A 12,856-nucleotide genomic window follows, 5' to 3' on the forward strand; every position below is an offset into this window, starting at 1 on the left:
ACAAATGGATGATTTGGAGTTTCCACTGTGGTGCAGTGGATTCAGAAACTCACTGCAGTGGCTCAGGTCACTGCAGAGGTGCAGGTTCAATCCCCAGCCCAGCACAGTGGGTTAAGTATCTGGATAAAGTTGCAGCTGAGGTGTAGGTTGCAGCTGTAACTCAGATTCAATCCCTAGCCTAGGAAATTCCATATGCTGTGTGTGTGGCTGTAAACACACACACACACACAGACACACACACACAGACACACACACACAAATGGATACTTTAAAAAAAACTCATTGTTGGAATTCCCGTCGAGGCAGAGGGGAAACAAATCCAACTAGGAACCAGGAGCTTTCAGGCTCGATCCCTGGCCTCACTCAGTGGGTTAAGGACCTGGTGTTGCCTTGAGCTGTGGTGTACGTCGTAGATGTGGCTCAAATCTGGCATTGCTATGGCTGTGGCATAGGCCAGTGGCTATAGCTCTGACTCAACCCCTAGCCTGAGAACCTCCATATGCCATGGGTGTGGCCCTTAAAAAAAAAAGACAAAACCAAAAACAAACAAATTCATTGCTGGTTGTCTGGTCACAGGGCACCCAAAAGATACCCTAGACCCACATGGGGCACAACCCTCATGGGGATAGCACTGAGATTGGTCTGGCTGCGGCATGGATGCTAAGCTGGGATCAAGAACTGATTTTATGGAGTGCTTATTGGCAGACTTTCTTCTAGGCACTGGAGCTCACACTCTAGTGGGGAAATGTAGACGAAAGCCAGTAAACAAGAGACTGCAGGTAGAAATAAGGACAAGGAAGAACGCTAGCACAAGAGAAAGATACAGGGCAATGGTGTGGAAGAGTTCTTGATGGCCACAAAGGGCCTAAGGAAGTGTAGAGATCTGATTGACATCAAAGAGCCTTCCATGGGAGTTCCCATCATGGCGCAGTGGTTAATGAATCCGACTAGGAACCATGAGGTTACGGGTTCAATCCCTGGCCTCGCTCAGTGGGTTAAGGCTCTAGTGTTGCTGTGAGCTGTGGTGTAGGTTGCAGACACGCCTCAGATCCCGAGTTGCTGTAGCTCTGGTGTAGGCTGGTGGCTGTAGCGCCAATTGGACCCCTAGCCTGGGAACCTCCATATGCCTCGGGTATGGCCCTAGAAAAGACAAAAAAAAAAAAAGAGCCTTCCATGTGCAAATCCCAGGCAGAGTGTGACAAGTGAAGAGAAGGAGGTGGGAATAACATTGCCTATTTGAAATACCACTGCAAGGAATGATGGCTATTTCTCACCTGGGTGAGGAGTGCGGTTTAACCCATCAAGACACTCCTTGGAGCTGACAGGTATGATTTAATAAGTCAGCCTACGTGACTTGGGACAACTAAAGTTGGAAGGCTTGGATTAGCTGCCATTCAAGAAAGGGTGGGTCTTTGGTCTGTAACTGGCACTCGGGGTGTGGAGGTCTTAGGGCAGCTGCAGCAACATCACTGCAGTGGAAGAGCATGGCCTGCTAGTCAATGGGAGGCTAGAGGCTGCTGATCCATCAAGGTCAATGCTACTTGTATCTGGACAGTGTTGGGGCACAAGCTCTAACACACATTCTTAGTTCTGTGAGGTGTGCAGGATCATTTTATCACCCTTTATCGAGTGAGCTACAGGCTAGCTGAGACCCATTTATCCTGACCTCCCAAATGAGTGCTTGTTCCCTAAAGAAGAGTGTCACGTGAACTCCAAGACATGAAGGTCATGGCTCTAAAAAGCTGAAATGTGGCGAGAAGCTTGCTTCTGTCTTATCCTGCCCCATGCCATGGGTGCGGCCCACAAAAGACAAAAAATAAAAATTAAAAATTAAAAAAAATTAGGAGTTCCCAACGTGGCACAGCAGAAACAAATCCGACGAGGAACCATGAGGTTACGGGTTCGATCCCTGGCCTCGCTCAGTGGGTTAAGGATCCTGCATTGCTGTGTCTGTGGTGTCGACTGGCAGCTGTAGCTCCGATTCGACCCCTAGACTGGGAACTTCCATATGCCTCGGGTGTGGCCCTAAAAAGGCAAAAAACATAATAATAATTGAAAGAAAACTAATGCTTCATGATACAAATATAATATGAAATTCAAAATTCAGTGTCCATATGAAGTGTTTTTTTGTTTTTGTTTTTGTTTTTTTTGAGAACACCTCCACATTTTCTCTGGCTGCTTTTTTTTTTTTTTTTTTTGAGAGGGGGGATCATGGGGCTACAGCCTTCCAAAAGCAATAGCAACCCTCTGAGCCAACTCATGGTTTTTATTTACTATTTTCTACTTCCTTGTACATGCAGGGAATACATCGGTATTTTACTTCGAACTTACTGAAAGCAAGATATGCTAGGAGAGTCATTCCTAAGCACATAAAGTAATCATAAATGTTTTAGCCCTCCAAAACCATAATTTGTTGTTTGCTTCAAGCCATCTATGGCCTCTCCCATAAATCCCCCAAGGCTCCAGTCCTGAGAATGTCAGAGCTGATGGTTTTCCATCAGCAACATCAGTGCTTCAGCAATCTTGTTTTCAAGATGCCATTTTTTGATGTTGTTCTCATTCGTTTTGCCTCAAGGGTCATGGGAGAGTCACAAGACTTTGTATAGACTGAACTTCTTCTTCTTTTTTTTTTAAATTTTTTTTTTTTTTCCCCCTGTACAAGGGGGTCAGGTTATCCTTACATGTATACATTACAATTACATTTTTCCCCCAGCCTTTGTTCTGTTGCAACATGAGTATCTAGACAAAGTTCAGCAGGATCTCCTATTCAGCAGGATCTCCTTGTAAATCTATTCTAAGTTGTGTCTGATAAGCCCAAACTCCCGATCCCTCCCACTCCCTCCCCCTCCCATCAGGCAGCCACAAGTCTCTTCTCCAAGTCCATGATTTTCTTTTCTGAGGAGATGTTCATTTGTGCTGGATATTAGATTCCAGTTATAAGTGATATCATATGGTATTTGTCTTTGTCTTTCTGGCTCATTTCACTCAGTATGAGGTTCTCTAGCTCCATCCATGTTGCTGCAAATGGCATTATGTCATTCTTTTTTATGGCTGAGTAGTATTCCATTGTGTATATATACCACATCTTCCGAATCCAATCATCTGTCGATGGACATTTGGGTTGTTTCCATGTCCTGGCTATTGTGAATAGTGCTGCAATGAACATGCGGGTGCACGTGTCTCTTTTAAGTAGAGTTTTGTCCGGATAGATGCCCAAGAGTCTGGCTGCTTTTGAGCTAGGACTGGGTTGCCACATTGACAAAATGGCTCACCAGGCCCAACGTAGTATTAACTAGGCTTTTACAGAAAAAGTTGGCTGGTCCGTGCACTAGACCAGTTTTTCCCATTTTATTGGTAGGTAACTGAGGCATAGAGAGAGAAATGATGGACCTGAGATTGCACAGTCTGTCTGTGGCTGAAATGAGAAATCTGTGGTGCCTTGTTAGTGCTCTTTTTGCTATGCTGTCACATGAAAGCAGATATGCAAAACTTCATTGTGACAACGACCATTTGGTACTTTTACATGCATTCTCTGCTCTTCACAGCCCCTGGCCGCTGCATCTGCACCCTCGAGAGGGCAGCACTGGTTAAGGCGACTCCAGAATGCAAGCTCTTCTCCCAGAGGTAAGCAAAATAGCCCATACGTTGTCCTGTCCTTAAATAAAATAAGCAAAAAAGAAAGCAGTTCAGAAAGGGCTTGAATTGGATTGTTCCCTGCAGCACAGTGGATTAAGGATCTGTGTGGTCACTGCAGCAGTTCAGGTCATTGCTGAGGCATGAGTTCGAACCCTATCCCCCCAGCCCAGGAACTTCCATGTGTAGCAGGTGCAGCCACAAAAAAAAAAAAAAAAAAAAAAAAGAAGAAAAGAAAGGGGCTTTTGGTGGTAATATGCATACAATACTAGTGCAAATATGTGACATTCTCAATTTTTTGCAGTGGGGGGACAAATTGCCAAAGGTGAGTTCAAGCTCAGAAAATCTTCCACATCTAGCTAGAATTGAAAGAACAGAAGCCAAATCTGCAGCCAAACAAATGTAGGCATTTCAGAGAAGCACACCTACATGTTAACAACAACAATGAACAAACAAACCCTGAAACCCATTTTCTGAGTATTGGGGAACATGGAGAGGAAATTAGTTCTCCTAGAGCCCTAGGAACAGTTTTAAGTAGGCGAGTGGCAATGTGCTTATGACCCAGATTTGCCCTCCTTCTGAGTGGGCTGAAGAAGAGTTTCCGTCTCTTCATTTTGGGCATGCAATCATAAAATATGGTTAGTGAGGCTTGCAGCCTAGCATCAGTGAGATATTTATGAAGTATAATTGATGTTTGCAATGGGCTTGGAGAGCCCTCGGATGAAAAGGTACCCCTTGCAAGATGCAAGATGGAATGGTGTAACCGTGAGGGCAGATATATTTTGTAGGTGTCACCACGGCTGTTGTTTACTGAGGTAGCAGGGGGAAAAATAGGTTAAGACCACGTGGCCCAGTCTTTCATCTTGACCCAGAACTGGGCCACAGGAAACCCGAATAGGCAGACTGTCACATCAGATGGTGAGAGAAATTTCACTGAGAATGTTCAAATCCCCAGAGGCAGAATGGCTGGCTTCTTGACACATAATCACACCTAGAGGAAATCTGGTGGGGCTAATTAGAAAAACATATGGCACTTCCGTCTTTACCAGGAAGGGAACTGAACTGCATTACTCAGCAAATGTTTTCCTCAGCCTGAGCTTGATGTCTGAGATTTTCTGAGAACTGAGCGTTTTCTCTAAGTAATCCTGAAAGGCCTGGTGCTGGCTAACAGCAGGAACTAGGCTGGTGGCCTAATTAACCACCCCCATACTGCAATACTTAAAAACACCTATGGGAATCCCAGTGAGTTTCTAGTGTCTAATTCCTAAATTTAATCCTAACGTGCTCCACTGAATCCTCTTGTATGACCTTGGTTAATTATGTACTATCTAATCGCTAGTGATAATGATGCAAAATTGAAAAGGATGGCATAAGTCGATTCATTCTCCTTGCAGGTATTCCATCAAGATCAAAGATGAGGACTTCTAGGAATAAAACTCTGGCATATAGGAAATTGCTTTCAAACAGAACTAGCAATTAAGTATATTACGTTAGTCCCTGGAATGGTAAAGACGGAATTTTTTTCTTTCTTTTCTTTTAGGGACGCACCTGCAGCATATGGAAGTTCCTAGGCTAGGAGTTGAATTGGACCTGCTGCTGCTGGCCTACGCCAGAGTCACAGCAACACCAGATCCTTTGTCCACTGAGGGAGGCCAGGAATTGAACCCGCATCCTCACAGATACTAGTCAGTTTCCTAATCCACTGAGCACAAGGGGAACTCCAGGATTTTTTCTTTTTTCAGTCAGAACTTTGGTCCAAAGCAGTCCTATGATATGTGAGAAGACCATACAGACTTATCATGAAAATAGTCTGGTGTACTTGGGATATGATAAGACATCTTACTCAGAATCATCAATATATTTACACCTTTCATCTGTTACCTGGAAAAGTAAATCCACAACTCCAATAATGTATTTACTTTGGAAATTATTAACTAGCAGAAAATGAAGATAGGAAGTAAAGAAAAAGAGAGGTATTATACCCCTCATGTGCCCAGTGTTATAACCTGAAGCTTAATTTATGGCATTCCCAGAAAGCTAGCTGACTTAGATGGTTTTGGCTTTCTGGCCTCTGTGTATTGTTGTCCGTTCTGTAATAGTACATGATTTATAGCAACAAATCCTATTTTAATAATGTTGTAGGAGTTCCCGTCATGGCGCAGTGGTTAACGAATCCGACTAAGAACCATGAGGTTGTGGGTTCGATCCCTGGCCTTGCTCAGTGGGTTAAGGATCCAGTGTTGCCGTGAACTGTGGTGAAGGTCGCAGACATGGCTCGGATCCCATGTTGCTGTGGCTGTGGCGTAGGCCAGCAGCTATAGCTCCGATTGGACCCCTAGCCTGGGAACCTCCATATGCCACGGGAGTGGCCCAAGAAAAGGCAAAAAGACCAAAAAAAAAATAATAATAGTAACAATAATGTTGTATTCCATCTTTGAATTTCAAACCAGTTGACAGAATTTTGAGGTCTTGGCATATGCCTCAAAGGAACAAAGAAATCCAACTTAACGATGACTCTATTTCCATATTTGTTTATTTATCTATGCCTTTTGTCTTTCTAGGCCACACTCAAGCCATCTGGAGGTTCCCAGACTAGGTGTCTCTTTGGAGCTACAGCTGCCAACCTATGCCACAGCCACAGCCACAGCCACAGCCACAGCAATGCGGGATCCGAGCTGTGTCTACCACCTACACTGCAGCTCACACCAACACCGGATCCTTAACACACTGAGCGAAGCTGAGCCACAGCAGGAACTCCCCTATTTCCGTATTTGCATCGTGTCTCTCACTTTAAGAGTAAAACACCAAGTGGGCTTTACTCCAGCTCTTCCTCACATGGTACCTACAGTACATGGTACACAGTGTTCACAGTTAGAGATGAATAACATTGCTCAGATTACAAAGCACTTTTACATCCATTCTTTTATTTCATTGCATCTTCAAAACAACCCTGTGGGGTAGATATAGTTACTTAATAGATGCATTTCCAAAGATTAATTCAATGAATATTTATCGAATGGCTACTGTCTGCCAGATATTCTTTTAGATAATGAACATTCGGTGGAAAATAAAACCCACTAAAAGCCTGCCAAAAATGTTTGTGATTTGCCCAAGAGCATAGAAATTAAATCCAGACCCTTTCGACTGGTATACTGTATCATTATTCTCATCCTGGATTAGAAAAATGAAGCACAGATAACTTATTTATCTCCAGTCTGTCTCTTAGTACATTAGTGGCATTTCTTAAATAGACTTGCTCAACCATGGCTGCGCACCAGTATTTGTTCCCATTCATTCGGGATTCTGGTCTTTCACCAGATCTACTGTTTTATATGCCCATCTAAAGCCAGTTCCTTCACATAGCAGCTCCTCTCTCCTACCTAAGGACAAGGATCCAGTCAGCTCTCTCCCACACACAGCAATTCTTTACTGTATCATTAGTGTTGTAATGAATGAATGAATAAATAAAGCATTGTAATCCCACCTTAAAAACAAACTTCCTTCAGTATCATTTCTCCCAGCCACTCACCCCTCACCAGCACCCACTCCATTTTTTCTGCTCTCCTTTTGCAGCAAATTCCTCCCATTCTCAAATTTATAAGTATTTATTGAACAGATGCAGAATAAATGAACTAGGAACATGTCACACAGTAAATTTCACATAAGTTAAGCTGAAATATTCAGAGGACTTGTCACAAAACAAAACTATTTGTTATATTTCTCCTAAAAGGCAGAATATAGGCAATGGTTAGATACATTCAGTATGATATTTGCACAGTTTCAAATTTTTCCAATTTAATGGATACTATGCTTTTTCTTTTCTTTCTTTTTTTTTGTTTTTTTGTTTTTTTGCTTTTTAGGGCCATACCCGTGGCATATGGAGCTTCCCAGGCTAGGGGTCAAATTGGAGCTGTAGCTGCCAGCCTATGTCACAGCCACAGCAATGCCAGATCCAAGCTCACCTACACCACAGCTCACAGCAATGCCAGATCCTTAACCTACTGGCTGAGGCCAGGGATTGAACCCGTGTTCTCATGGATACCAGTTGGATTTGTTTCCTCTGCGTCACAGGGGAACTCTTTTTTTTTTTTTTTTTTGGCCACGCCCAAGGCATGTAGAAATTCCCCAGGCTGGGAATTGAGCCTGTGCCACAGCAGTAACTAGAGCCACAGAAGTGACGATGCCAGATCCATAACCTGCTGAGCCACCAGAAAATACCCTACACTTTTCAAAGTAAGAAATGCAATATAAATCTTTTTTAAAAAAAGTCTTGGAGTTCCGATCATGGTGCAGTGGAAGTGAATCCAACTAGGAACCATGAAGTTGCAGGGTGGATCCCTGGCCTGCTCAGTTAAGGATCCGGTGTTGCCAGTCAGGGGAGAGGAGGGCCTGGCAACCAGGTCATTAAAGAATGATTGGAGGAGTTCCCATGGTGACACATTGGAAACAAATCTCAGTTAAGGATCCCTGGGTTAAGGATCTGGTGTTGCCATGGGCTGTGGTGTAGGTCGCAGACTCGGATGAGATCTGGCTGTGGTGTAGGCCCCTAGCTGTAGTTCCCCCTTGGCCTGGGAACCTCCATATGCTGCAGGTGCGGCCCTAAAAGTAAAATAATAATAATAATAATAATAAATTCTTGGGCCTCTCAATGAAGTTAGTTTCATGACATATCTACACCAGCAACTGATGCATAATTACCATCAGAAATACGTCTCAAGTTAAACAAGTCGTCTTTGTTCATCAGTTACATTTCAAGTTCCACATCAGTAGTTCTCAGGCGGTACAAGAAAATTCCCACAAAGCACACATATCAGAATCCTTGGAATTATTCCATGCTAGGGAGACGGTCTTCTTCAACCCCTAATTGAATCCCTTACACCAGTACAAACCAGTGCTGGTACAAGGGAAAAATTGTTGGAAACTATTCCATATAGGCTAGAAAGAATACGATGTCATGTGTAATTAAAACATATAAACTTAACTACAAAATATGCTAGGCTTCATTCAAATTGATAAATATTTCAAAATAGACATTGTTTCAGCAAGAAGTTCCTTTGTAGTGCAGTGGGTTAAGAATCCCAGGTTGTTGCAGCTGTGTGGCACAGGTCGCAGCTGTGGTGTGGGTTCCATCCCTGGCCCAGGAACTTCTGCATGCATTGGGTAGGGGCAAGACAAAAAAAAAAAGAAGAAGAAACTCTGTCAACAATTATTAAGCATAACTGTTTGAGGATAAAATACACACAGTACTTTACCACATGCTCCAATTAAGAATGATAAGGTGGGAGTTCCCGTCGTGGTGCAGTGGTTAACGAATCCACTAGGAACCATGAGGTTGCAGGTTCTATCCCTGCCCTTGCTCAATGGGTTAAAGGATCCGGCGTTGCCATGAGCTGTGGTGTGGGTTGCAGACGCAGCTTGGATCCCGAGTTGCTGTGGCTGTGGTGTAGGCCGGCGGCTACAGCTCCGATTTGACCCCTAGTCTGGGAACCTCCATATGCCGCGGGAGCGGCCCAAGAAATAGCAAAAAGACAAAAAAAAAAAGAATGATAAGGTGATATAGTTGAAGATAACAACTGGACATCGATATTTATCAATACACGGTATTCTGAAGGTGGAACTTAAATCCAAGATGATAAACAGATTTTTTTTTTGCAGTCCCCCGCCCCCCATGGCACATGGGGAGCTAACCCAAACCATGGCAGTAACAGGAGACACTGCAGTGACAATGCTGGAGCCTTAACCCACTATCCCTCAAGAGAACACGGATAAACACATTTTCAAATGAAGCACGTAGCAAAATGAGTTAACTGTTGTTCACTGGGGACTGGTGGAACTAGCGCAGGCTCCAATGTGACGGGTGGAGAAAATCTATTAAAAAAGAAACTTCTGGAGTTCCCTTCGTGGCGCAGTGGTTAACAAATCCAACTAGGAACCATGAGGTTGTGGGTTTGGTCCCTGGCCTTGCTCAGTGGGTTCAGGATCCAGCGTTGCGGTGAGCTGTGGTGTAGGTCGCAGACGAAGCTCAGATCTCACATTGCTGTGGCTCTGATTCGAGCCCTAGCCCGGGAACCTCCAAGTGCTGTGGGGGCGGCCCTAAAAAGACAAAAAGACCAAAAAAAAAAAAAAGGAAAGTTCTGGGCACTTAATTTTAGGGTATTACCATTCTCGTTATGGAGTCAGTTCGTCATCGTTGTTCTAATACTTTTACAGGAAGTCCAACAAAAGCTGCAAAGTCATCAGTAATTATTGAAGTATACGCTTGAGAAACCAGGGTAAATTCTGCTTTGTTGCATCTCTAGGCTGGATGGCCTCAGACCCCTGGTGAGCATCAGTGCTTATATAAATTCCAGGAAAGTCTCTCTGCTAGATTCTTTATCCTACTAACCAAATTCTTCCAAGTACTGGCCAAATTCCAAGTTCAGAATCTGCAGATTTTATAGGATAGTATTCTTTTCCAAAGCAACTGAGTATTATTCGGATCATTATGGAACAGAGGCAAGGCTAGAAGCCGACCACATCTTGAGAATGTAGCAATTCTTCCAGAAACCTAAAGCTTTTGAGTTTCTGATTCTGGTCCTGATCCAGGAAGTTTTTAAAACTCTCAGTACTTTGTACCGTCATAGTCCCTGGCATTTTCCCCTCGAGTCCACTGTAGTATATTTCCAAAGGTCAGACTTCATATACTGTTTTGTTTTTTTTTTAATTCAACCTAGTCCAATCAAGCTTTTGCTCCCTCTGCTCCACCAAAACTGCTCTTGTCAAGATCACCAGTGACTCCACCTTGCTCCAAGGGTCAATTCTCAGGCCTCACCCTAATCTCTCAGCCCATCACTTCCTCCCCTTTCAGGTATTTTCTTTACCTGGCTTCCAGGACACGACTCCTCTGTTGGTTTTTCTCCTTACTGACTGGCTTGTTCCTACTCAGGTGTTCATCAAGTTCCTTTCTTCTGAGAACTTAAGTGAGAAGCGCCTCAGGGCTTTCCTGGTTCTCTTTCGTCAGTATCTACACTTACTCCCTTGCTGATGTGTCATTCAGTTTCAGACTTTTTTTTTTTTCTTTTTAGGGCTGCACCTTTGGCATATGGAAGTTCCTGGGCTAGGATCAAATTTGAGCTGCAGCTGCCAGCCTACACCACAACCACAGCAACACCAGGTCCAAGCCGAGTCTTCAATCTACACCACAGCTCACGGCAACGCCAGATCCTTGACCCACTGAGTGGGGCCAGGGATCAAACACGCATCCTCATGGATACAAGTCAAGTTAGTTACCGCTGAACCACAATGGGAACTTGACCTTTCAGACTTTAAATGCCATTTATATGCTAACAACTCCCCAACAGACACACACACACACACACACGATTATGCATTATATATGCATATGTATAAGTATTATGTATACATAATACATATCATCAGAACATACCTCCTAAATTAGATCCTCATATCCAACAGCCCACATAGTATCTCCATTTGAATATCTAATAAATATCTCAAATTGAACTTGTCCAAAATTGAACTCTTAATATTCCCCTGGGAAATTGTTCTGTCTTAATGTCCCTATTTCAGTTGATTGCAACTTGATCTTTCTAGTGGCCCAGGTTAAAAACCTTATTCTTGACACCTCTTTCTTTCTTTTTCTTTTTCTTTTTTTGGTTTTTTTTGCCATTTCTTGGGCTGCTCCCTCGGCATATGGAGGTTCCCAGGCTAGGGGTCAAATCGGAGCTGTAGCCACCAGCCTATACCACAGCCACAGCAACACGGGATCCAAGCCGAATCTGTGACCTACACCACAGCTCACGGCAACGCCGGATCCTTAACCCGATGAGCGAGGCCAGGGACCGAACACGCAACCTCATGGTTCCTAGTCGGATTCGTTAACCACTGCGCCACGATGGGAACTCCTTTCTTTCTTTCTTCCTTCCTTCCTTCCTTTCTGTCTGTCTGTCTGTCTGTCTCTCTCTCTCTCTTTCTTTCTGTCTGTCTTTTTTTAAATTTTTTGTGCACCCACAGCATGTGGAAGTTCCCTGGCCAGGGGTCGAATCCAAGCCACAGCTGTGGCAACGATGGATCCTTTAACCCGCTGTGCAGGCCAGGGATCAAACCCAAACCTCCGCAGGGACTGGAGCTGCTGCCATTGGATTCTTAACCCACTGTGCCACTGGCAGGAACTCCAGCACCTTTTTATCAACTCTATTTTTTTCCTTTGGCTGCACCCACAGCATACAGAAATTATCAAGGCAGGGATTGGACCCCTACCACAGCAGTGACAATGCCAGATCCTCAACCCGCTGAGCCATCAGAGAACTCCAGGTCTTCAATATCGTCTTAATGAGGCCTATCCTGATTGCCTCATTTGAAATGACAACACACGTGTCCTCTTTCTTATCCTTCTCTGTATTTCACTATTGTACTTATTATTCCTATTATTTAATTTCCTTTTTTATTGTATTTATTGTCTCTCCCTTATCCCCTCCTGCACCCTCGCAATAAGCTCCACAAGAATGGGGAATTATCTTATTCAGTAATGGATCTTTTTTTTTTTTGTCTTTTGTCTTTTTAGGGCCGCACTCGCAGCATATGGAGGTTCCCAGGCCAGGGGTCCAATCGGAGCTGTAGCCACTGGCCTACACCACAGCCACAGCAACGCTGGATCCGAGCCACAACTGCGAACTACACCACAGCTCATGGCAATGCCGGATCCTTAACCCACTGAACGAGGCCAGGTATTGAACCTGCAACCTCATGGTTCCTAGTCGGATTTGTTTCTGATGCGCCATGACAGGAACTCCCAGCAATGGATCTTAATTAATAGAATCTGGCACAAGGTTGGTGCTCAAAAATTGTTAAACAAATAATGATCTTAACTGTTAGAAATCTTTTTGATGTATTGTCTAACTAGGCCATTTAAACTGTGATGCTGAGGGGGAGAAAATGTAATTGTAATGTATACATGTAAGGATAACCTGACCCCCTTGCTGTACAGTGGGAAAATAAAAAATTATTAAAAAAAATAAAATAAACTGTGATGCCGAAATATAAACCTACAGGTTTCATATAATCTACATAATTATCAGTCTAGACCCTTGTTTTAGGGGTGATCATATACACTCTGGCAGGACAAACAAATGTTGGGTTGTCTAGGAGTATCTTTTATTTATTTTCTAAATTTTTTGCTTTTTAGGGCTGCATTCACAGCATGTGGAGGTTTCCAGGCTAGGGG

At 43.7% G+C, this 12,856-nt stretch overlaps 1 pseudogene; it reads right to left on the reverse strand.

The window, feature by feature from the left end:
* Positions 1-9,781: 9,781 nt before the first annotated feature.
* LOC125133932 (COP9 signalosome complex subunit 8-like) lies at positions 9,782-10,697 on the reverse strand (annotated as a pseudogene).
* Between the last annotated feature and the right edge of the window lie 2,159 nt (positions 10,698-12,856).

This window comes from Phacochoerus africanus, chromosome 8 (genome assembly GCF_016906955.1).
Source record: "Phacochoerus africanus isolate WHEZ1 chromosome 8, ROS_Pafr_v1, whole genome shotgun sequence".
In the NCBI taxonomy this organism is placed as follows: Eukaryota; Metazoa; Chordata; class Mammalia; order Artiodactyla; family Suidae; genus Phacochoerus; species Phacochoerus africanus.